The 26,686-nt window shown below is 42.4% G+C and overlaps 2 long non-coding RNA genes across 3 annotated transcripts in view; one reads left to right on the top strand and one right to left on the bottom strand.

Moving 5' to 3' along the window:
- LOC102447732 (uncharacterized) overlaps nucleotides 1-26,206 on the bottom strand; it is a 35,882-nt gene extending 9,676 nt beyond the window's left edge. The window contains exons 1-2 of the long non-coding RNA XR_331510.4: nucleotides 26,087-26,206; nucleotides 24,651-24,807 (exon numbers count right to left, since the gene is read on the bottom strand). This is a non-coding gene — a long non-coding RNA (uncharacterized LOC102447732). The remainder of the gene's footprint in view (nucleotides 1-24,650; nucleotides 24,808-26,086) is intronic.
- Nucleotides 2,715-12,859, top strand: LOC142828016 (uncharacterized). Of its 2 annotated transcripts, XR_012902920.1 has the most exons (4): nucleotides 2,715-5,016; nucleotides 7,171-7,226; nucleotides 7,518-7,590; nucleotides 11,340-12,859. It is a non-coding gene; the product is annotated as an uncharacterized LOC142828016 (long non-coding RNA). The 2 variants fall into 2 exon arrangements; XR_012902919.1 differs by lacking the exon at nucleotides 7,518-7,590 and having other exon boundaries at nucleotides 2,722-5,016; nucleotides 11,340-12,858.
- Nucleotides 26,207-26,686: the final 480 nt, after the last annotated feature.

Genomic DNA, 26,686 nt, shown 5'->3' on the forward strand with positions numbered 1-26,686 from the left:
ACATATATTTCAGTGTGTAGTACATTGAGCAGTATAAACAAGTCATTGCCTATGGAATTTTAGTTTGTACAGACATTTCTAATGCTTTTTACGTAGCCTGTGGTAAAATGAGGCAAATATCTAGTATCATTATCTATAGGGGCTGATGTGCTCCTGAAGGACCTGCTGGGGTACCCATACTCCTGGTTGAAAACAACTGTGCTAGAGAATCAGACCTAGTACCTGTTTTGTTTTGAAGACATTTTGTGGCTGTTTTGTCAGTTCCTGATCATCCAAGTCAGAATGATTCTTCTTGGTTCCTATGCAATTTCTCTGAGAGCTCCACACCAGTGCCAGCCTTGTGGGCCCTGTCATCATTCCCAGACTTACAACTTTTTCAGTGAAGCCACCACATGGGTACAAGAGTCCCTCGGCACTTGGGAAATTACTGAACTATCGTGTTTATTTGCCTTTTTGGGTATGGCTGCACTGCAATCATAGGGTGTGTCTACACAGTAGCATGTGATGTCTACACAGTAATTCCATTATTTCAAAATAATTTCAAAAAAATAGACAGCTTATTCCAACTTCTGTAAACCTCATTCTATGAAGAGTAATGCCGATTCTGAAATAGCTATTGTGTAGACGCTCCACTGCTGCTATTTCACAACAGCCCCTCAGCAGGCCCATTTTAAGTTATTTCTCCTGGGCTCTAAATTGAGATAGCACGTCTACATTAGGGAAGCCTGCCTCGGACTCATTTTGAGGCTTCCCTGCAGTGTAGACATGCTATTTCAAAATAAGCTATTTCTGAATAACTATTCCAGAATAGCTTATTCCGAAATAACTGTGCAGTGTAGATGTAGCCATAGGGTCTCATGCAGTATTGATGTACCTTTAATCTGTGCACTCTGAGGCAAAGACTGTCTCCCTTCTTCTGTTTTGTACAGATCCAAGTTCAGTGTCAGTACTAAGTAATAACAGATAATAATGACTTACAATGCAAATTTCAATCATCATTTGTGATGTGATTAAAATATGACCAAATAGATTGCTGTTATACAATTGCAGCAAATCTTAGACAAAGGTTGTTGAGTGAGGTGTCTATGGAAATGTTATGATTTGCTGGCTATGATTATGCTATTTGTATGCATGTATAATCTCTTGTCTGAATTTATAGATATTAGCTATATACTTGTATTTCAATTAGTTTAATTCTGAGTGGGTACCAATGAAGCATTTGGCTAGCATATTGTAAAGGGACTATTCAAGTTGAATGGCCCATCAAGGAGTACTTGGCTCACAGTGGAACTTGGGAGATGCCAGTCCACATCTGGTGAGCCTTCCTGGGAACGTTCATATTAGCATTTGAGCAATGGCTTCTACATGTAAAGAACTGAGTCACGCCTGGTCAGGTAATTTGCCCATGTGATGGCTCTTGTGTGGGCTATGATTTTCCACAAGGAGAACAAAGGATCTATCTGCCCTGGGCAGAAGCTATAAAAAGCCCCGGAAACATCTCTGTTTTGCATCTTTGCTGCTCCATCCTCTGGACCAGGGCTCGGGAACCTTTTCAAACCAAAGAGCCAAGTCACATCCAAATTCAGAACATGTGGTCAACAAAGAGCCCTATAAGAATACCCATTTGCATGACTGAAAATAGACAACTCAATATTATTGATCACTGACATGATGATTAATAATAGCAGAAATGAAACATTGTACTCACAGACTTTATTCAATGGGACTTCTGCAGCTGCATCTTTTTGCACATTTCTTTGAAGCTTACATCATAACTGGTCAAATCCAACTTCATGCACACTGTCTTCTGTCAATCTTATGGCAGGGGATGTGGAGTGCCGGAGTCTGGATTGGGGTGTATGATTGACTCGAGGCTAGCACCTCTGACTGGGCGGGGCTGATTAATCACCTGTGAAGCTGAGCTGCCTCACAGTTTAGAGGGAACATTGCTCAGGGTTGGAGGGTACAGGAGTGTTTTATGGCAGGGGACTGGGGATGTAGGGTGCAGGACTCTGAGTGTGGGTGTATGAAGGGCTGGGGTGTGTATGTGTGGGGGGGGGCAGTGTAGGAGTGTTATGATGCTGTGACCAGATAGGGGCTGGACCCCAGTTGGGGACTTGTTAGCCAGGCTTCATTTTTAAATAAAGTAAAATATTATGTCCAACACAAAAAGTTTCAGCACTGTCTTTATTTATGGCAGGTGTGGGGAACCTTTTTTGGGTCAAAGCCCACTGACGCACAGAAAAATCACACAAGTGAGAAACAAACAAAAAAAAAAAACCCTAAAAAAAACACACCCAGGTCTAACTGAGGTGGCTCTAAGACACTTCACTCTCCTCGCACTGTCGGGGGGGAGGGCGAGGGGGGAGAGGAGAGGGAGGACTGAAGTTCAAGGCCTTAGGCCAGATTAACTCTTCTGGGGTTCCAGGGTTAGTGGATTTTGTGTGGCCCCTTAGGCTCTGGGGTGGGGCCAAAAATGAGGGGTCCAGTGAGTGAGATAGGGATGGGGGTGCAGGATCTGGGGGGGAGGTAGGCTGCAGGAGCAGGCTGGGGGTAGGTATTTGTCTGGGAGGAGGGTGCAGGAGTGGGCTTGGGGAAGTTGTCTGGCTGTGGGGGGCAGGAGCAGGCTGGCGGTGCAGGGTCTCTGCACAGGGTGGTGCGGCGGGGGAGGGGGGGAAGGGGAGTGGACAGGGTCTGGGCAGCACCTACTTTTTTCCCTGTATCTGTAACAGGGTTTATTCATTGTAACCAATACAAGTCACTCCAACTTGGCAGCCAGCTGCTGCTCTACACAGGAGACGGAATAAGTTAGCGGCCCAAAGGCCGAGTGTGGAATGGAAGCTGCACCTCGCCAGGAGTGCAGGGAGTCCAGGCAATGGGTCCGTACATGGATGGGAACCAGCCCGATCAGTCACCTTTCTGATATCTCTCCAGGCTGGCCAGGATCCAGCCCGCCAGCACTATGAAGATCAGGGAGAAGGTGCTCAGGCTGATGATGGACTCCAGCAGCCCCACATGGCTCTCCGGTGGATGCAAGTGCACTGAACACATGGGTGGCACGAGGTGGGGGTGGAGCAGCAGGGACATGATCATGGCAGCAGTGGGTCCTTTACAGGCAAATTGTTGGCCAAGTCTGCTTTTGCACGCCGTGCTGCTCTCAGGCTTCCAGGCACAGCTTCCATTGGCTGGGTTCTGGCCAATGGAGCAGCAGGAAAAATCTCCAGGCAGCACTTCTGTCACTGCTTTGTTCCTCCAGCCAAGGTGTGACCCGGGGCTTGGAGGGTGGTAGCAACGCAGCCCAGATAAGCGGGGCAGCAGATATACCCCAGTGCCGGTGATGAGTGTCCCATACAGTGTGCAGCTTGCCCGGAGATGGGCTAGATGAAGACAGTCAGTGGGTCACTGAGGCACGGTGGGGAGCGCACACCCTGACAGATGGTGGAGAATGTGGGTACTGTAGTTCCCCCCCCTTTGGTGAAAAGGGGGCTATTGTGGTATGGTAGCCCTGCCCCACTGTGAGGGAAGGGGGCTATTGTGAGCAAATGTTGGCCAGTGGGCCACAGGACGAGAGTGGAGAACTGGGGGGAGAAGAAAAAAAAGAATAAGTATTGGAGGGCCTGGGAGGCCCTACGGGCTAAGCAGTGGAAAGGACTGAGCTGGCCTCTACAAAGATACCGGAGGCGGGTATTAGACCTTGCACATGCTAATCCCTGGGCAGGACATTTGGGGCGGGAAAAAACTCTCCAGCGTATAACTCAAAGATTCTTTTGGCCAGGGATTAGCCAATTTGCCACAATTGCTGCACCCTTAATGGACTTAACCCAAATACACGACCCCAAAGGATCCAATGGACTGAGTAGTGTGAGAAAGCGTTCCAAGTGTTAAAGCAACGATTGACGCAAGCACCAGTTCTTTACCAACCAGACTTTACAAAACCATTTATAGTATAGACGGACGCGTCGAACAGGGGACTAGGAGCCGCCCTCTTGCAGGAGCAGGAAGGGGAGGAACACCCGATCCTGTATTTAAGCAGGAAATTACTACCGCAGGAATGACCATACACCACGATTGAGAAGGAGGCCCTGGCAGTTAAGTGGGCAGTGGAGGTCCTGCGCTATTATCTACTGGGGGAACCTTCACACTGATAACAGACCATGCACCATTACGATGGATTCAGTCAATGAAGGATACCAACCCTCGTATCATGAGGTGGTATTTGGCCTTACAGCCTTATAAATTTGAGGTTTGCCGCAGTCCGGGGAGGGTCCATAACAACACAGATTTTTTTTCTAGGTCCATAGCCAGCGAAGAGCCTTCAGAAGGGGTTAGAGTTCCGTAAAGGGGGGAGAGTGACGGGGCATTGTCGCCCCGCACTGGCAGCGGCGTGGTGACTCTTTGGGGAGCCCGCCGGCTGTCACGCCGACTCTGCTGCGCATGCTCAGAGGCGGCTAGGGCAAACCTGAGGATAGCTAGGGCCCTGGAGGGAAACCAGGTCCAGACGGAAAATATACGAGAGGGCTGGAACAGGGGCCGGCAGGAGAAGGGAAGCCCAATCCGAAAGGGAGGTTGTGTGACAGGGTGCCTGCCCTGCACTGGCCCTTTAAGGGCAAAACTCAGGCCCGGAGCAGGGGCTGAAAGCAAAGACCCAGCTGAGGCTGTTAGGGCTAATGAGAGCCCAGCTGGGGGTATATAAAGAAGCACAGTTTGCTTTGGAGGGGAGAGCTGTGAAGAGCTGGCAGCAGAGGAAGCAGGAGGCTCCCAGGAGGGAGAACAGTATTGGGGCAGCCAGGCAGGGCTAGGGGAACGCCGGCTAAGGCACTCCCTGGCTGGGGGCCTGAGGCAAGGCCCGGGGCTTGGAGGGTGGTAGCAACGCAGCCCAGGTAAGCGGGGCAGCAGATATACCCTAGTGCCGGTGATGAGCGACCCGTACAGACTGTAGCTTGCCCGGAGATGGGCCAGATGAAGACAGTCAGTGGGTCGCTGAGGCACGGTGGGGAGCGCACACCCTGACACAAGGTAAGATAAGATCTGAGTAATATATTTACCAGGGTGTGTGGCTGGTTCCTTGGGATCAAAAGAACCTTTAATTGGGGGAACTGGTTTTAATAGTCACTCTTCCCTATAAATGGTGCTTCTGGTGGTGATACCAAGTAATTGAAGTATCTGAGGGAATTGCTTTGCTGACTTTTTGTTAGCCAGTGTAGTGAAACAGAAGTTCTCTCTTTGGTTGGTTTGATGTAGCTTGTAAGTGGAGGACCACCAGGCTGCGTCTGCCCTTTTTCTCAGTAGTTTGTCCTGAGTTGGATGCTCTCAGAACGGTTCCACAGGAGTTCATGTTTACAATTACATATTGTGTGTGCTGGCCATGTATGCTATAACATAATTAATGTGTAGCTCTGTATACATTCACACCCATCGTGTATCTGCTTTTGTGCATCATCTTGTAGGTGTTGAGTGGTGGGAGGGACATGGCCACACACAAATCCCCCAGAAACTACTAATTATTTTAAAATGAAGACAAAGCAACTGAGTTTAAATCCATAAGGTAGAAGAATTACGGTGCATGAGCCTAAAATTTAGGAAGACAACTTGCATTGCAGGCAGTTAAATTGTAAGCAAAATTTTGATGTTATGCACATTACATGGTATTTTACTCAAATCTCACTCAGTGGCAGCTTTGCATAAATGGCTGTATTGTATTTTTATAACTGTGAAAGCTTTAATTACCTAAACTCTAATTAAGCTTGCATTTTTCAGAAAACACAAGATATTAGCTTATTGTGTATTTGGCTCAACTTTAATGTTTTCACACATTTGTAACTGATACACAACAATATATTACAAAAACAGAGGAAAAACACAGAGACTATAATCTAAGGCATCCCTGGATTTTCTGAAGCTGATTAGTTCGTCTCTTCTTTGTGTGCTAAAGCCTCGGCAAGCTTCAATTTTCCAGCTTATGGTCATAAGGCAATCACCACCTTGGGCAGAAGTTCATTTAAACAAGTGGCGTTACACCAAGGATGAATAGCCCCCAAAATGGGTATATTTAAAAATTCTCACCGAGGACAAAGGTGCTGAATCAAAGGGAATTGTCTGTGCTATTGTTTTGTGGTGGGTTTTTTTGGCCACTGATTCTTGCAGAGTTCTACAGTGAATTTCTCGGACAATGAGGTAGTGGAACAGCCTGGATACTCTGCCAGTTGGGGATCCAAGAAAGACTTAAACATATCACAGTGTTTGAAAGACCATCACAATAAGGTTCTTGGCACCTACCGTTCCACATCGGTGCCTTTCATAAAGTAGAAAAATAAAATAGATAAAATTATAATTCATCAAAGCTCCCCTTCATGTCTAAAACAAGAAGGAAAAAGTGTTAATGCATCCCACGTTAGTTCTGATTAATTTTCTCATTTGCTTTCACCTCACATTTGTGCTGAATTGCTGATATTTGAGCCCTTTCCTCTCATACAAACCTTGCCACAATTACCTATGCCTTTGTCACCCCATAACTAAACTGCTGCAAGTTGCTCTGTCAAAGCTACTTATTAAGGCAATTCAGAAGCTTCACTTGTTGCAGAACACCATGTTTTACAGAAGGCAGACTTCTGAGAGCATATTGCACTTGTGATCTGTTGCTGGTTCAATTCTAGATGCCGTGCAGAGCACTAGTCATTTCTACAAAATGGTAAACAGCTTTTAATTTTACTGTGGAGAGAATGGGAAAGGGGGATACTCTTTTGTGAAATTGGGCCCATTGGGATTTTATAAAATCTGCCAACTTCCCTGTATTTTCTGCTCACTCTCATGACATCAGGTTGAAACAGGGAGTGTTGCAATTTTGTAGTCAGTGAAGTGAAAGCTTGGACATTGAAAGGTTTAGGTCATTCCTTTTAGTGTTTAATTTTACTTTCTTGTGTTTTTAAAAAACAATAGGTGTATTGATATATTTTTGTATTCCCCCCCAATTTTTACCATTTCTAATCCTTGCTACACTGGAGGAGAAAGATCTGAAGCATTTTCTCTTAAAATGAAGCACACCTCTGTTTTAGAATAAAATCAAGACCTAGATGATTAACATCTGTGAATTGTATTTTTTTTTTTTTTTTACCCTATACCTAAAGTTTTTTTCCCTCACCATCCTGCTGACCATGCTTTTCCTTTAATTAGGCATAGTGCTTTGGAGGGCGTGTTCCAAGAGACAGTGTGATGCATTACAGTTTATGGTATGTGTTTCTATGTACACTAACTAGCACCAAGTAGAGTGATAGATGATAAATTACTTTAAAAGCTTTTTCACTTTTCATAAGAAGGGTGATAATATTATCCTAAACATCGCTTTGCATTTGCCAAGATGCTTGAGGTTAGATCACTGATGCTGCAGTGTTGCCCTGGAAATTTAAGTGAGAACAATTAACTCAGATATTGATGTGCTTACAGACTGACTTCTTGTTTGTTGAGGGCTGGATTCTGTTACCCTTACTCACATTGACTAGTAATTTACTTTGTAACTACAGGTTAAACCTCTCTAGTATGGCACCCTCAGGACCTGACTGGTGCCAAACCAGAGAATTTTCTGGACCATGGGAGGTCAGTATTGTCTAGAAGCATTGCCAGCATTTCCACTGCTTGCTGGGCTCTTAGAAGACATTTAGGGGTAAATCAGAGCTAAATAACAGCACAGAACACTGAGAGCCAGGACTGGTGGCTGTAAACAAACTTCATGGGACTACGAGAAACTTGGCCAGACCCATGAGAAATGGACATCCAGCTAATTAAAATCATGCTTGACCCTGGATGTTGCCAGACCAGAGTGCTGGACTGCAGAGGTTCAACCTGTAGTCCTGTGGCCATCAGTGAAACCAACGCTATAGCTATACTGCACTCTTCTCGTGCAAAAGCCTATGCAAATGAAGCATGGATTAGCATATTGCCGTGCTTCATTTGCATAATTAATTGGGCCGTTTTTGCGCAAAAAAACCCTCCTGCACAAGAGCCATTCTTCCTCATTTTTTCAGGAAGAACAGCTCTTGCACAAGAGGGGGTTTTTGTGCAAAAAGGAGAGGTCTACACGGCTTCTTTTTACGCAAAAGCTTCTTGCACAAAAACGGGCCCTAATTAATTATGCAAATGAAGTATGGCAATATGCTAATCTGTGCTTCATTTGCATAGGCTTTTGCACATGAAGAGTGAAGTATAGATGTAGCCTAAGTGATGGGGAATGAGATATCACTCAGCATGAATAGGGAGGACAGAATTGGGCCTTTGATCGTAGACATGCACCCACAAATTTTGAACAGAAACAAGGAATACTAAACTCATTTGTTACTCCTGGAGATATTAAACACTTATTTTTCAAGAGGATTAGGCCATAATAGTACTTTGTGTGCGCATAACAGCACTTTTTTTTCTTCTTAGAAATATGAGTGAATTCAAGTGGTGCCATCAACCTGAAATCTAAGTCAATTCAAAATGAATTAAAGTAGTTTCAAGTCCTAACTCTGACTTTGAATTTTCCCGCTGACTTTTTTGTGTTTTTACAATTGCATATTCCTATACTATAACTTCCTTTGTGCTGTGTGACTCCCAGAAAAGCTAACTGAAGGTGACAATTTAGTGGCAAAGAGTAAAAGTGAATACTGACAAATTATGCTGTCAAAAGTGCAAAGTAAACACAAACTCTCTCTTTCTCTCTCAATATAATATATCTCTAATCATTGGTACTTTCAGTTACCTTAGCTGTTATTTGCAACCACAGGGAAGAATGTAGAGGCTCAGTGAGGCAAGGGATGGAATGGTGATTAGGGTCCTAGCACAGGATTTTGAATGTGTCTCCAAGTCCCTATGTTGCCACAAACTTCCTGTATGACTTTGGGTCTGTCATCTAGCCTTTCTTTATGCCTCCATTCCCCATCAGTAAAATAAGGAAGTACTGATACCCACATCTCACAATGGTTTTATGAGGGCCTCCAACACTATGGTCAAAAGGGTGATAGAAGTACCTGACAGAATAGTCAAAGTAGAATGTTCCTTTCTCTCCCAACACCCCTTTAAGTATTACCCCAATTTTAAATATTGAATCACGGAAGAAAAGAGGTTGAAGACCAACATTCACCACTAACTATGGGTGCCTCTTTCTTCCACGGGACCAGCTGGAAATTCCCAGAATCTGACTTTGAGCTGTGTGGGGAAAGTCAATGGGAATTGCTGGAACTCAGCCCCTTTGAAATCAGCCAACAGGAGTCACAATGAGGCCACATACAATTGATAGCACCCAAAATGAGTGGATCATTTTTGAAAATTTGGGCCTGAATGACTTAGCAAAGCTCACATAGGAAGCTTGGGACAGAGCTCAGAGCCAGGTCTCAGTTCTGAGTTCTGTTTTTTTTTTTTTTATAACTGTAAGAACATCCTCAGCAATTGCCATATTAAAGGGTTGAAGATGGGGTTACTGAGTGGTATAAGGAGATTGTAGAGCTGTGGTGTACAAATGAAAGTGCTTTGCTTTGACCTCTAACCACATGGAGCCCCTTACAATAAATATCCAACAACACGCACCTCTCAACCACTTGGACGCTGTTTTAAGTACAAAGATACTGAAATGACTCTTCTGGCTTGAAGAAAAAATGGTGGAAGAAATTACAAAATATCAAGTGAGATTATTGATTTCACTGCTAATTAAAGTTTGCCATATCTGCTTGCAGCCTTGTTGTTACGGGCTTAAACTTATCATGTAGCATTTCTTTAGAGAATAGTTGGAAAGCTGTTCAACTGTCACCCCCTTAACCCTTGATTCTTTGTGTGGTGAATATAGTATTGCAGCAGCAGGAATTGTGTGGTGTATGCAACACCATGGGCAGCTCTAAAACACCTGCTGTCACAAAGTACAAAGGGCCATGGTAAGCATGATGTGTTAGCTTAAAGGAGGGCTGATTTGTTACTGATGTGTGTGCCTTTCTGTGTGTGTGTTGTGTGTTTGCTTGCTGTGTGATATACTGGTTGGGCAGAGCAAAGAGGGTGGCAAGTGCTGGCGTAACCTGTGCAGGGAGTTCTGAAGTGCTAATGTTCTGGAGAACAATTTTATTGTTTACTTGGGGCCATCTATTAGAGGGAGTACCATGATGTGGTAATTAACATACTGACAAGACCGTCCCAAGTCCTAGGTTCTGTTCCTGGTTGGCCACTGACTCTGTGTGTTATGGAAGCACAAGAAAAATGGCAGCCTTTCCTCCTCTGAGGAATCTTTGTGCAGCCCTTTTAATATTATTATTTATTTACCATTGAGTATTATGACACGTTTTCCGTCAAAGGAATTATTTTTGAATAGTCTACTGGCAGTAACTCCTCTGTCAGTAACCTTGGTGTTTTATGGCAAAGTCCTTTCACAGATCTGGGTCCATTTTGTGACATTTTCCAAATCTGAAACTGTGCGTGTGAGAACTTCAGGTTTGAAGCTCCTCTGGATCCTCCCTAAATGTTAGATCACTTTGCTTGCCTGCTTGGTTCTCCAGGTCTCTCCCTTCCTCTGTTGGCCTCTTCCACTCCCTAGTCTGTAACATCTTAATAGGTCACCCCAACATCTGTCACACTCAGGCAGGAACTTATTTAAAAATCAGTGGACAGGCTCGCATTGATTTCTGTGAGCTGTGGATCATGCCTTCAAACCTATTTCCACCAGCCTTTGTCATTGTTGCTAAATCTGCCCCATTCCCTGACTCCTGAATGTCCTTCAGTGAAAGCATTGCATAAAATTTCATTGCAAATAAAGCCAGTATGAATGAGTTAGTCACCCTAACTAAACTGCTCTGACTTTTCCACACACAAAGCTATATTTCAGACATTTGGATGTAGGGCAAACCCTGTGCTTTGGATAAAGATAAAAATATTCACCCATATGCCAACTGAATGTGGACATTCTATAATAAAGGGATATGGTGAACTTGTTTTCACTTTTGTGCACCTCAGATTTGGGATGGGACAAAAGTAACACTAAGCTAGTAATGGCCAAAGGTAAAGGTGTTCCTGAATCGGGCCAGGAAGTGCCAGAAATGCTTTTTGCTAAGTATTGGCAATAAAAGAAACAGCCCTTCCCAACTAAGGCTGGCACAAGTGGGTGCTAGTAGGGCTTAGCCAGGGGAATTCAGACATTGGCCAGAATAAATGACCAGTTATCAAAACATTCATTTGTGCAAGCAGCTCTGTTATGACTACAATTGTGGCAACTGTGAACACAAAATGACACCATTTATTTGTGGGAACAGTTCTAAACTAGGCCTGTGATTTGATTAGTTTTCTCACTGGAATTGTTCCCATCTCTTTCTCTGTTCTTTTCCCTGCAGTGTCTCTGAAAGGAAGCTCAAAAATTACCTCAAACTCCTTTGTTACCGAACTTTCAAACTTGCTGTGTCTGAGCAAGCTGGTAATTCGGCAGCACAAGCACACCTCTCTCTAGGAAGATGGTTGGGAGCTTCCATGCTTTCAGATCCAAAGAGAACAATGGAGCCTTTTGCGTTTTACCGTCTGCCATTAAGATCTGGATTCAGCTTTGCCAATGAACCAGACGCTGGAGCGTAAGCCTGGATTATGTAACTTAACATCAAACCTTTCTGTTCATTATTAAAATAATAGCAACAACATCACCACAGTTATAAATATAGTTACCAAGGAAACCTGTTTATTATAATAAACAATTTATCCCTGTTTTTCTCCTTCCTATCTCTCTCCCTCCTCCCCCACACCTGAGCTTTGCTTTCTTTTAGTCAAAGGAACAGTCAAAGCAATGTAACTCATTAATTAGACTTTCAGTAGAGTTGGATGGCTCCTCACTGCAAAGTTTAGGTCAGGCTCCAAAGTTCCTTAAAATTTAGGTATTTTCTATCACATTCTTAACTTTTCTTATTGCTCCTGTACTGCTGAGGTCTTACAATGCAAATCCAGGTTATTTTATTTATGATACTGCCCAATGTTGCACTGCCACTGATTTAGTAAGGGCTGTGCATAAAAATTCTTTCCCTCATCCTGTTACAAATCCAATGACCAGGAATGTGGGGCTTAAAGAATGAGGAGGTACCAGGGAATCTATTCATCTATTTTTCCCATAACACACAAGCTTTCTTGTTATCCTGATTAAAAAAAAATAGACATCACTGCAATTAAGAAACACTCCAGCTCTTTGGGATAGTTTGAAATACTCCAAGAACAGAAAATCCTGCATGTTCCAGCCAAACAAAATGGCAAGGGTTTGGCTGTCCTGCTTGACTGTAATTCTGTTCCCTCAGTTGTTTGGTGTCTTTAGGACCTCATCTTGCAAACACTTTTAGCTAACCTCTATTAGCTGAAGGATTTACTACTGGGGTGATTCCCATTCGTGAAGTTACTGTCTGTGTAAGTGATTGCAGAAACAGACCCTTGTTCTGTAATCCTCTGTTATTATTTTAAAATAGTTTGAATTCTTTAGTTTTAGATGAGCACCACTCCAGTTCTGTTTTGTCTGTAGGCGTTTTTGTTTTTAAAATTCTTGACGAGTTCCTTGCAACACATTTTTATTATATTACAGCCACCTGTTCTACCTTGGTGGGTGACTGTAAATCTAGGCCTGTCTGTGTGTGCATTTCTTTCTATTGTATATCATAGGTTAGCAAAATGTTTTCATAGTAATAGAAATGTAGCCGTGTTAGTCTGGGGTAGCTGAAGCAAAATACAGGACAATGTAGCACTTTAAAGACTAACAAGATGGTTTATTAGATGATGAGCTTTCGTGGGCCAGACCCACTTCCTCAGATCAAATAGTGGAAGAAAATAGTCACAACCATATATACCAAAGGATACAATTAAAAAAAATGAACACATATGAAAAGGACAAATCACATTTCAGAACAGGAGGTGGATGCGGGGGGGGGGGGGGGGGGGGGGGGGGGAAGGAAGGTAAGTGTCTGTGAATTGATGTATTAGAGGTGGGGAGAGTGGGATGTTTGTGAGTTAATGGTATTAGAGGTGATAACTGGGGAAGCTATCTTGGTAATGGGTAAAATAGTTTGAGTGTTTGTTCATTCCTTGTTGGAGAGTGTCGAATTTTAACATGAATGACAGTTCAGAGGATTCCCTTTCAAGTGCAGATGTATTGGACCTAACCAAGTGAGTTATAAGATCAAGAACACATATTCCTGCGCATCCAGAAATATAATCTACGCTATCATGTGCCGAAAGTGTCCGTCTGCTATGTACATTGGACAAACATCCCAGACACTTCGCCAAAGGATTAATGCCCACAAAACAGATATCAGACAAGATCACAAAGAAAAAACAGTTTCTTGCCATTTTAACCAGAAAGGACACTCTCTCAATGACTTAACCACCTGCATTCTGCTACAAAGACCTTTTACATCTGCACTTGAAAGGGAATCCTCTGAACTGTCATTCATGTTAAAATTCGACACTCTCCAACAAGGAATGAACAAACACTCAAACTATTTTACCCATTACCAAGATAGCTTCCCCAATTATCACCTCTAATACCATTAACTCACAAACATCCCACTCTCCCCACCTCTAATATCATCAATTCACAGACACTTACCTTCCTTCCCTTCCCCCCACCCCTGCATCTGCCTCCTGTTCTGAAATGTGATTTGTCCTTTTCATATGTGTTCATTTTTTTTAATTGTATCCTTTGGTATATATGGTTGTGACTATTTTCTTCCACTATTTGATCTGAGGAAGTGGGTCTGGCCCACGAAAGCTCATCATCTAATAAACCATCTTTTCATAGTACAGACTTTTAGGGAGGGCATCGTGTGAGCCATCTTCTCTCTTGCTTTGACCACAACCCTCCCCCCGGACCTCAAAAATCAAAACCAACTCTCCTCCCCAGCACTCTTCACCATTTTCCTCCCTCCCCAAACACAACAAGCCCACCCAGGCAGGATTCATTTCTCCGTTAGCAGTGAGTCAATTCTCCTGGTCTCATTTAATTCACACAGCCCTTCTCTAGCCACAGTCAATCCCCCTCCTACTGTAACTCAGTTTTATTTAGCAACCCATTATTAATATCAGTTTGCTCCATGATACGAATCAATTTTCCTCTCTCAGGCAGACCAAAGTGAATCCTCTCGCCCTTTATATTTCGCGTTCTGTAGCAGAACAGCTATGTCATTGTGAGGTGCACAGTACAAACGTAGCCTTCCTCGGAGTGTCAGAGCAAAATGCAAGAGAAGAGATTTAGTGTAGATTTAGTGTAAGATTTAGTGTACTTCACTTGAATACTCCTTTGAAATACATGTGAAGTGGCCTGTTACCTTGCTTCCCTCCTTATGACTGGAGAGGTGTTGTCTTTGGGAAAGGGGAGGAGTTGTGAGGGGTTGTCAGTCAGTTATAAATTATTATAATAAGCCATTACATAGGCCCTGATTTTGAAAGCTACTTAAGCATATGACGTTAGTCCCATTAGACATTCCTGAATAGGGGCCATAGAAAGGTTTAATGCACAAAATTCAGGTCCAGATCTGGAACTCCCAATAATTCTAGGGTGTTCGGTTCTGGGATTTGGCTCAACCCATTGTAGAGGTAGATGCCCACCTCAAAAAGAGGATTTGGATTTCAGTGAAGATACTGAAACCATACTCAAATTCAGTGATAGTCGGTTCAGACACTGGACTAGGACTTGGGAGACCAGGTTTCAATTTCTGGCTCTCTTACAGACATGCACAACCTGGGCTAAGTCACTTTGCCTTTCCGTGTCTCAGTTTCCCATTTTGAAAGATGAAGAATAATGAAACTACTGCTCTCCATTTCCCTCTTTTTTGTTTGCTTGTTACCTTCACTACTTATGTCAAATCTCTTTGGAGCATAGATGGGTCCTCTTTCTTGTTCTGTAATACTCTTAGTGAAATTTTTTAGTACTGTAAACATAATAAATAATGGTAATGAAAGTGAAAAGTCTAGGTCTTGGAGTTTCTCTTATGGGGCTATGTCTAGACTACACCTCTGTCAACTGAGGGATGTAAATTAGACATTTTGAAAGTGCAAATGAAGCAGGGATTTAAATTTCCCATGCTTCATTTGCATAATCGTGTCATGGCGCTGTTTTGAACAAGTGCCATTTCGAAAGTGAACCCGCTGTCTACACACGGTTCTTTCGACAAGGGGGCGCTTGTCCTCCTCGGAGGACAGGATCTTTCGAAAAAGCGCCCCCTTGTTGAAAGAACAGTGTCTAAACCGTAGTTTCACTTTTGAAATGGCGCTTGTTCAAAACAGTTCCATGACGTGATTATGCAAATGAAGCATGGGAAATTTAAATCCCTGCTTCATTTGCACTTTCGAAATGTCTAATTTACATCCCTCTGCCGACAGAGGGGTGTAGTCTAGACGTAGCCTAGGACAAAATATAAATAAAATAAGGTAAAAATTGAATAGCTCCAAAGGTCAATAGAGAAGAATAAAAATTTTAACACAAGAAGTCAGTTTAGATTGTAAGCTCTTTGGGGCACAGGCTTCTCTCTTCTGTATATTTTCACTGAGTCACTTATTGATGCTATGAAATAATATCATCATTGTTCTGAGACTCTTGGGCCATATAGAAGACTCATGATGATTGAAAAACAGCCTTAAGATCCAGCATTTCAGACTAGACTTTACCAGTGCCTGATGGATGAGGTGCCATAGCGGCAAATCAAGCAGCTCTATTGACACACTTAATACTGATTGTCCTCCCTAGGACAAGTGGGGGTACTGCTCCGTGCCTCCCCAGTGCTGAGCAAATGAGGCTTGGGGCATAGCATGTGCTGCATCTAACCAAGAGGCTGAATGTGCCAAGAGCACCAGATGAAACATTGATGAAATCCTGGGAACACCAGTGTATTTCTGGTGGTGTGGATTGTAAATCACAGTAAGGGATGTCGATGCTTTAATTATATGGATGTGACTGTCTGCGCTTGTGGGTTTTTTATAAGTATGGTAAATTGAGAAGAGACTTTGGCCTGATTCTCCTCCTCCTGCTGCTGCAGTTCCTGGCTAGAAGGGAAAACGCTTTGGGAAAGCCGTATATCTATTTATTTTTTTAGCCTCCTCCCTCCCCCACCCCTTTCCTGCAGTAATTATTTTTTTCCCTTATCTGGGGTGCTGCTGCTGGGGCTGGCCGTATGCTCCAACATACTGTGCTCTCTCCTATTAATCTGGGCTGGTTCCAACCTATGATTTAACAGTGGTGTGTGCAGCAGAAAGAGAAAAACAATGTTTGATCTGCTAAAATGTACCTTAAGAGCGAGCAAACATACACATTGATGAAGGTATCAGCTGGGTTCTGCCTACAGTTATGTCAAACAAAGTATGCTAGGAAGTGCCAACTTTCCTTTTGTGCTGTGACACTGAGCGTTGCCAAAAGATATTAAAAAGCTTGCGTGAACTAGGTGATGGCAGCTGTAACTATCTAAGTTATTGCCTGGCAGCTGTAATGCTTCTTCAATGCTGCTGGCTGCTTTTTATATTTGGTTCCCCATTTGTTTGCCCTTATTCTAGCAACCGATACCACCAAAGTGGGCAATCAGTGTGTCACAGCACATGGCCACTTGCTACTGCAAAATAGGCAGCTTAGCAGTGGCAATTGAGAGACTCTCATGCAGCAGCTGATACAAGTCATATTTCTTTTGGACAGTGACCAACCTGGTGTTTTTTTTTTTTAATGCCAGTGTGAATCCAAGAAACCTTAGACTAGTGGATGGCAGAAGACAAACACACACACAAGCACAAATGCAGCTTTCCGTGTTCTTTCCATGTTGGCTCTAAATGAGCTAGAACAATACAGCCAGCTCCCAGACCCTGCCAATCCTACATCTGCTCTCTAAAACCTCCAGCAAATAAGAATTACTGTGGGGTTGTTTAACCAACGCTTACAATATACACACTTTTCATTTTCCGGCGCTTCTATCCACGTGCTGGTGGCAAAGGTTTGAGAGATAATGGAGAATGATACCCACCGGGCACTTGCTTTTTCAGTGCTGCGAGGTGGGCAGCCGCAAACTAGCCTTCTCTGCTGGCAAGATGAACAGTGATATAAAATGTATTTCATTGTCATGGGCTTCTGCAAAAGTGTCCAAATACACTGTGGGCTGTATTTTTTGTATGCTTCTCTTGAGTTTCCTCTTTTCAGTTGTCTGTTAAATAATTCATCCAGCTCATGAATATAGTATTTCTGGGAGGTACATTTGTTTTCTCTTTTCCTCCTTTCCCCTCTTTCATCCATCCTGGTTTTTAAAGCAATGAGATGTGGCACATTTTCTGCAATGTGTTCAGCCTCCAAATAGTTTTCTACACAATGGAAACAGTGGATCAAAGTAATGTTCAGGTGTCTTTTCATCAGCTCTCAAATTGCTGGGAAATTCAGAGAAGCCTGAAAATCCAGACGGATCCTCTGAATTCTGGCTTTAATTTTTGTTCTTACCTATTGCAGGGACCCCAGGGCAAAGTGTTTTAGCTCACACTAACAAGAATTAATAATAATACTTATTCCTCTCTTATTCAGTACCTTTTTCAGCTCATAGCAAGTATTTTCCCTCAACCATCTAAGACATTTTTAGTATTGACCTGTGGTGCATATTCAGGCTTTGCTTTATTGCAAAGGAACCCTGAGCCAATGTAACAGGTCCAAAATCTCTGGAAACACAGAATGGATATGTGACTTGACAAAGGACAAATGGGGAACTAGTGCCATAATCAGACAGAACCACCTAGTCCTTATACCCTTTAACAGGTCACTGCCAAAGTGCCTCCTGCAGGTCTCCTCTTTCTGCTGGCTGGTGTCTGCTGGAGGGCCCTATGTACCATTCTAGTCCTTTGACAAGAGCCTCGTTCTGGAAATCCAAACTATAGTGAATGTCACTCCCAGAGAATAGGGTTCTGGAAAGGTTGGTTAGATCAGAGCAGCTCCTTCCTGAACCTTTCCTCTGTATAATATGGAAATCCTAGTGCATTGGAGTCATTTCATTCCAGAGATTTTGGGCCTGTTACATTGGCTCAGGGTTCCTTTGCAATAAAGCAAAGCCTGAATATGCACCATAGGTCCATACTAAAAATGTCTTTGGTGTGAGGGAAAATACTTGCTGTGCTAACTGTAGCTGTACTGGTTGGACAGCTCTGATCTGGCTCCCTTGGGACTTGACTGGATCTGAACCAGGGAATCTTCTGGACTAGAGAAGGTTCCCTGCCACAGCCCCCAGCTTCTGACTCTGCCAGTGACCAGGAGGGACTACCTGCAGCCCCTGCCAGGCTGCCTGCTGGACTCTAGGGGCTGACACTGGCCCTGGTCAGGCTGTCAGGGGCTGCTGAGTGCTCAGGCTCCAGTCTCAGCCCTGCAATAGCTTGCAGGCTCTGACTCCACTTCCGTGGTCTGTACGAGGCTCCAGCCCCATGCTGCCATGTGTTGCTGAGGCTGCCACCAGCCCTGGCCACAGTCCCTCTGCTGTGGACTGCTGAGAGCACAGGCTCCTGCCCCCATGACAGCCCACAGGCTCTGTTCCTGCTTTTGTGGGCTTCTTGGGGCTCTGACTCTGGCCCCATGCTGCCACAGGCTATCACTGGCCCAATCTTGCACTTCCAGGGGCTGCCCTGACCCAGTCCCAGTGCCATAGGCTGTTGGGAGCTGCCGGGGGCTGCTGCTGGCTCTAGCCCCATTGCTGCAGGCGGCTGCAGGCCCCTGCCTCTGCCCTATCCTGCTGCTTCAGCCTGGCCCCTCCTGGATTGCCCTCCTGCCACTAGGCTACAAGGATGATGATCAAGGAACATCTGTGGTCCTGTCGGACCATTAATGTTGCTGGACTAGAGAATTCCGGTTTTGGGAGGTGCAACTGTACGAGGTTCAATTGCCTTCGAGTCTTCTGAAAATGACGGTGTATCACTCATCGCTCTTGTGTATTTCTGGGATTTGAATGATCTCATTTGCTCTCCAAACTACACTGTCATGCTCTATTTCTGGTACTCTTAGGCAAGTCTCTTTGGAGTGAGTTGTCATTCCAATATGCTGACTGGTAATTCTAAGCCATGGGAAGTTCTTCTCTCATGAAGTGATATGCAATGAATCCATGCACTCAGACAAGCTAGAGAGTATATTTCATAGGTACCTTCAGACCAGGAGCTAATGGAAATTTCCATTATCTGTTAGTAGATTTCATTGTCTCTGCTGGCTGGGCCACAATAATCCCCACCCCCAAATGTTACAGTAGCAAACAGCAAAAATTCCCTGGGTGGAGATAAGATGCTATACAAATAACTGTTGGTAATCTGAAAGAATTTTCAGAGGGCAGATGCGTGGCACTTTTTGCAAATTGTGCCTCTTGAAAATATTTCATGTTGGGCATTCAAATAGGAGCACCTAAATTACTAGTTACTTTTGAAAATTTGGGCTACACACTTTTTGGGCTAGGCCCCGTCACTTGCTTTATTAGTTTCTGAATAAATAAAGAATAAGGTATATCTTGCCAGATTTCATTTAAAAGCGTAGTGGGATTTATTTTGGAACAAAACTGTTTAAAAAAAAAAAAAAAGTCAACAAACATCTTAACCTGCTTACAGCCATTATTATTTTTACGTTAATTAAAAAACAGAATACTAGTGTGTTCCACATCCTCAATTTTTGTTAAAATGTTTCATTCGTAGGTGCAAGTGCCAACTTGCAACCCAAAATTTTTTTTGGGATAGGTTATTGTAAACTCTGTCTTCCCTCAAGGAAGGTGTGTGTGTGCAATGGAAATGATGACAGACCCTTAACTGCAGCAGCACAAAAGACGCCACTAAAAAACAGTGAAACAGATGCTGTCACCACTGCCCCTGGTGGGGAAAGAAGATGAAACAGAAGGGCATTAGAGTTGGTAGATGGCAAATTAATCCTATTGTACTAGCAGCTGCAACTATTGAGATGTTAGCATTCATGCTTAGACATTTCCAGCGCACCAAGTGCTGGTAGGGATGGTTGGGAGGGATGAGAAAATGAAAGGTCACAAAAGCTGTTTTCAACTGAATAGCAGTAATAAAAAGTAAGTCTGTGTCCTTCATTGCTCTGACCAAGGTGGTGGTGTTCTAATATGTATAACCTGCATAAAATATAAGTGTCTATGGGAGCATTTTTGCTCTTATAAAACCCTGGTTAAAAATGTGCATTTTGTGTTTTTTTTCCCCCAAACTCTCAAAATCTAAATTGTGAATTTGGGCTGCATAAAATGAAAGATTCAATCTCTCTAATTGCTAATCTTAGATGTACATAGGGAAGTCATTATAATCATTAGTGAGAGAGTCACCTAGGTGATCTGTTGGGGGTGTCTGGAAAACTGAAGCCTTGATAGGTCTGTGGCTCTTAACGGTTGGACTAGAGATGCATATTCTTTCAAATGAAGACTAGGTGGACCCTGTAAATCTGAGTTATGGGGGCTCAGTTCCTGCCTACAGGGTTGATTTTTTTTTTGAGAACTTGTTGAAGAGAATTGTGCAAACAATGGCTTGTGTATGCCAAAGCTGGCATCCAGCAATTCTTAATGTTTGAATGAAAGTAGTTTTTTTCCCCTCCATAGTAAATGTTGCCAAGAAAACAAGGAGTAGTCGCTTTAAGCATTTACAAATGGTAATGCACCAACAGCTGGTCTCAATCCAACTGAGCTATTGTAGGGGTATTAAAAAGACAGGCCAGAGTTTGAGATCCACTGCCAACCTCCCTTGCAGAGTTAGGGAACGTTTTACTTGGAAAAAAACGGTCTTATATTCCTGCAGAGATCTACAGTGCTATTCTCCTGTGGAGTCAGAGCCTTGCCTGGCATAATAGGCAAAATATATTGATAGGCCAAATGTTTCAGTGACATAAAAGTGTAGAATCTAGAGGCTTGCAACTGATCTATCTGTAGCGGTCTATCTAATTTTATATTCATCAGTATTTTTCAATACTTGGGGGAGAGGGGGTTTGGAGTTCTCATATCTGTAATAGGATTAAACATTTCTTGTGCTTTCTCAGAAGAACTTCATAATGCAGATAAATATTTCAGAAAATGTTAATAAAATTGAAAGAATGTTTGTTTCCCTGAAGTCAAAGGACATTTCTTCAAGATTTACATCAAGAAGAGTTTTCTGCCTCTTGTAGCAAGCACTCAAGTGCCTCTCCTTTCCAGGAGGAATTCAGTCATATGCATTCCTCCTCTGCCTCTATATCTTCAGGAAATTATGAAACTAAAAGGACATTTCTTCGCTAAATATAATTACAAATGAACCATGTGCATGGTAAATGTATTACAGAGAGTCACAGAAATGATTATTTTTTCATTAGGAAGACCTCAGTTATTAGCAATGTATTTTGTATATGCTGCTTTTTCTGAATGGGTATGCCATGTTTGGTTTTTCATGAAAAGATAAATGATCCTGTTTGTTGATGTGCCATGCTCAAGTTTGGATTTACGTGAAACAAAAAGGGCCACATTAATAAAAAAAGCCAGACTAAAGTGAAAAATGTACATTTTTTCCCTCCCCATTATGATGCTTGTATTTACAGAGTATTCACAAATAGTGGCATGATGCCCACTTGTTCAGGTTTTTTTCTTTTACAATCATATGGCTTGATTCTGTTTTCCAGATCTTGTCCGAGAGCTGCTATTTGAAATAAAAATGTTTGTATCCATTTCCTCATTAATTGTCTCATTGTAATACAACCTGCTGTAGCTAAATGACAAAACAGATGCAAAAATGAAGTTAAAAGTGATAAAACACTTGTCTTTCTCTATAAAAGCTGCTAACAATTTAGAGAAGCAGAGTGGTTTTTGAAGCTGGAATGTGGCAAACCAGAGAATATATAACGGGGCAGAAGGGTTTGCTGTTAGTTTCTCAACTGTTCTCTGATTTACAATTTTTCAGATCAAGCTTCATTGCTATCTGGCACCTGCTTTAAGTGGTTAACTTCCTCTAATAATCTGAAATCAAGATAGGGATCATTTTAATATGACAGGTCTTATACTGAACAGCTGGAACAGGATTCCTTATACTGAACTGCTGGAACAAACAAAAGTCAAACGTTTGGAAGAGTGACTTTCCACACACTTGGTGCTTAATTTGAAATGAGTCAAAATTCAAAAAGTAATAGCAAAATGTTTTTAAGTACACCAGAAAGCAGGAAGCTTGTTAAGGAACCAGCGGGCCCATTGGACGATCGAGATGCTAAAGGATATTAGGTCATTATGGAGAAACTAAATAAATTCTTTGCTTTGGTCTTCAGGGCGGAGGATGTTAGGGAGATTCCCAAATCTGAGCCATTCTTTTTAGGTGACATATCTGAGGAATGCGACATGCAAAATCTGCAATGTGAAATTTCATGTTTTCGTTGTCAAAATGGCCATTTTAGTTTAATTTTGTGGCAAAGTAAAAGCTTGAAGGGCAAAAAATGAAAAGTAAAAATTTTGGGACAGAAATATTTCCCTCAGCTCCACACGGGTCTTGGGATTACATCCTGGGCTTGTAGAAAAGCCTTAACCCTCTCCAGTTACTATTGTCCTGTACCTGGGACTCTGTCTGTCCTATGTCTGTAATATATCCAATATCTGTACATTCCTAAACATCAACGGACACTTTGAAAATGCTGCTATAAACCAAAAACTTCAGATACAGACAATAATGGTACAAACAAAGCAGAAAAAAAAAATCCACAGAAACACCTAGAGAGTCTAACTTCGTACCTCTGCTGTGCATGCTACTGTCCAGACCTGTATTGATGCTTTCTGATACAACTGACTTAATTTCTGTTTAAAAAACATATTTCAGCTAGTGCCTCCTTTTTAAAATCAGTCCACCTTGAAGTGTGCTCTTTGAGCCTGTTTGGTCCTTGTGGAATAGATTGGTAAGAATTTATCTTCGTTTGCTGCTGAAGTCAGGTTAATGACAGAATATGTGTTTGTCTCCCATTTGAGTCAACACTGAACCAAAGATCCAACATCTCACATTAACTATGGCAGTAGTCTGTTAACTGTTCCCCACTTGAAAATGCAAAATCTGCAATGTGAAATTTGCAGATTTCTATTTTGAAGCCAATAATTCCAATAAGCAAATAACGCCCCGCTCCCCGCATCTTAGAGCCACCACTTGGAGTCAATGAATAGCACAATGCCAGAATCCTGGTTCTCTTGGGGCCAAAGGTTCACTCAGGAAGGACTTTCTCTGGCCTGGTGGGAAGTACTACTGGGTATTGTCCTCTTGATCACCTAACCCAGCCACTTAAGCCCACGAGAGTGTTTTCAGCTATATGGAATGAATGGGTGGGCAAGACTACACCAGCATTCACTCGACTCTTTTGCTGTCCTCTGCAAATAATTCTTTTCACCACACTTTGTCAATCTTCCCAATAGCTCAGGGCTCTCAGTTAAGGTAAGCCAGTCACATAGAGAAACTCTGAACAGAGGCCTTGACTCAAGATAGAAACACTTCTCCCCTCTTTCTGTTCATGTCTACTATACCCAACCTATTCTGAGTGTGTGTATGGTTAGAGTGACTCCAGGAATTCTAGTTAGAAATCTTATGCAAGCGATGCTCTGCCTGTACCATGCTTTTCCTATATTCCCCAGTATTTGCTCTTTACCCTCTAGAGTTTCAGGCCACAGGGTTACACTTGTAATGTACAATTTTGGGAGCAGAGACCGTCTATTCATTGTGTGTTATGCGGTGCCTAATACACCTAATGACTGACTGTTGCCTTGGTGTTGTTACAATATAATGAAAATATCCTTTCATCCTTACAAGGGGGTCTTCCATTATTTTCAGTAAGTAGTTGGTTTATTTTAGTAGGATCCTTTCCCACTGATGATATGTGGAGTACACCAGTGAGCTGGAAAATGAGACAAAGTTTAAATTTTCTGTCTTTACAAAATAATGAAAGAGCTGTTTGTTGGCTGTGTGGAATTTGATAAAGCTTCATGGTAGCAGATACAGGAATGCTGCTGTTTATGTGGTAGAGGTTGCAATCGCAGCTCATAATTCATAATGTAAAATGTTGATTTTGTTTAAAAAAATACTCCATCTCCCTGCGTTCTTGTGGAATCCCCACAACCAGGGCATGAACTGTGTAGTTAAAACATAGCTCGCTTTCGCAACTGGGTACCTCTTGTACAAACCTCCTTTTTTCAGATAATGCCTCTCTGCTGTTTCAGTGTTTGGTCTGTGATTCTATGCTTGCCAGAAGAGGAAAAGGTGCCCTTCTTTTAAGTGCTCCTGAATTGGGGGTAGACAGTTGCATTTATGCCTTGTACTGATTGGAGAAAAAATAATTTCCAGAGCCAACCTATACTGAGGAACAGATTGATGTCTGGTTTAGCACTCTGGGAACATTGTGCACCTTTTCTGAACAAAGTGGAAATTTGCTTGCTCAATGTTCTCTATGTGTACAAGCTGTGGTGTAGATCTTACTGTACACTAGCTTGTTGAATTTGGGGGTGCTTTAGTGCTCTCTCAGAATAGTTTATAATATGCATTTTCATAAGACATGTGGGATGCCCAAGAAAACAATTTTTTTCAAAGCAAAACAGAAATTACCGTTGAGCAATATCTTCTGTGTATTCTCTATTTTTCTTTGTGCAACACAATTTTTTAATACAGCATACAGCATTTAACCTCCTCAGACATTCAAATTAATTAATTCTTCTTACCTCTCTGTGGGCTAGATGGTTTGCTTTTCTGTGATGTTTAAGAGAGGGCCTGGATGTGGGGGGGATTTTTCTGTCCTTTTTTTTTTTTTTGTCTTTGTAATATCAAGACTGTCTACTCTGGTCTTCCTTGATTTTTTTGAAGAGGATTTGTTGGAAGCTGTAAAGGAACATAGAGTGTTAATTCTTCAATTTAAGGAAGAATAGGGTTAACAAACATTTCCTTTTTTTCAACGTGCTAATTACTCATTGTAGATAATAAATCCCAGATAAAGCCGCAGTTTTAGATAGTCTGACCAAAATATTCCTTCTCTCTCAATTGCTCATCTCTTACTTCCCTGGCTCTTAGAATGTGGCCATTTCAGTAGCACATCTAGGCTATGTCTAGACTACATTCCTCTTTCGAAAGAGGAATGTAAATTAGGCAAATCAAAAGTGCAAATGAAGCACGGATTTAAATATCCTCCACTTTATTTGCATATTTGCGTCCAAGTGCTTTTTTGAAAAAGGGGTAGCCGTGTTACTGGTTATCATGTAACCTCTGGAAATTTCCACTACATGCATCTGACGAAGTGAGTCTTTGCCCACGAAAGCTTATGCACCTACACTTCAGTTAGTCTATAAGGTGCCACAGGACTCCTCGTCGCTTTTGAAAAAGGGTTTTTCAAAAGTGAAAGTGCAGTCTTGATGCGATTCTTTTGACCCCCCCCCCTTTTTTTATAAAACCTGTACTCCTGAAAAAATGAGTTCAGATTCTTTCGAAAAAGGGTTTTTTTTTCTAAAGAACTGCATCTAAACTGTGCTTTCACTTTCGAAAAACCCTTTTTCAAAAAAGTGCTCAGATGCAAATATGCAAATGAAGTGTGGGGTATTTAAATCCATGCTTCATTTGCACTTTCGATTTGCCTAATTTACATTCTTCTTTCAAAAGAGGAATGTAGTTTACACGCTGTCATGGCTCCTTCCCTCATGGCTCCTTCCCCACTCTGGCATGATAAATGCAGAAGTGGGGGCCAGCAAGTGTACCCCAAAGCCTTATCTACCAGGCTTTGGTATCAAACTCCCCCCAAAATCTTAAAAACCTAGATCTTGGGAATAAAACTTCCACTGCCACCACTCAAATGTTGATAAAGAAATCAGGGGAAAGATCATTTGGGAAATCTTACCCCTAAAATAAAAATCAAGGCACACAATTAACCACTGCCAGGTTAATAAAAAGAAAAGAAAGAACTTTTATTATTACAACAATATTCTTCTTGCAAACATAATGACTAGATAGGGAGGTAACAAAATATACTCATGGAGAAACTCCATTGGCCTAGAACTTAGTTACAAAGAAAAGCCAAAACATCTTTTACACAGTGCCAGATCTCAGATCCCATACCCAATCCTTAAAACAATAAAACCTAACGAAACTGCCTAAACTTTACCCTACTTACAGAAAATGAAGAATGGTGTCTTGGAGAGAGAGAGACATGCTTGTCCCTCTCTGTAGCTGCAGAGAACTCTCCCCCAGAGACAAAAGGGAGAAAAGAAAAACCCAAATTCCTTTGTCCCAGGTTGAAAGTCCCACCTACATTCCTACTGGTCACTCCACCTGGCTAGGTGTAGTTAACCCCTTAATCCCCAGGCTGCTGGCTAACCCTCATAATCATGACACACGCGCCTCAAGGGTACATTTAGACAAGCCTCTTTCGAAAGAGATCATCTAGACAGCAACAGCACTTTCAAAAAAGTGATCTGCTTTTTCAAAAGAGAGCACCCAGGCAATCTGGGCACTCTCTTTTGAAAAAGCGCTGTTTGTGTTCAAGAACGCCTTTTTTTGAAAAAAGCTCTTTTAAAAAAAAAAAAAAAGCATTCTTCTTCGTAAAATTAGGTTTACCGCTGTCGAAAAAACCGCTGCGTTCTTTCGATTTAATTTCAAAAGAATGCGACGGCAGTCTAGATGCAGGTGAAGTTCCTCCCCTCTCCCCCTCCCCCCCCCCCCCGAAAAAAGGCCACTTTAAAAAAAAAAAAAAAAATCCTGTAATCTCGACGTA

This window comes from Pelodiscus sinensis, chromosome 3 (genome assembly GCF_049634645.1).
Source record: "Pelodiscus sinensis isolate JC-2024 chromosome 3, ASM4963464v1, whole genome shotgun sequence".
NCBI lineage: Eukaryota > Metazoa > Chordata > Testudines > Trionychidae > Pelodiscus > Pelodiscus sinensis.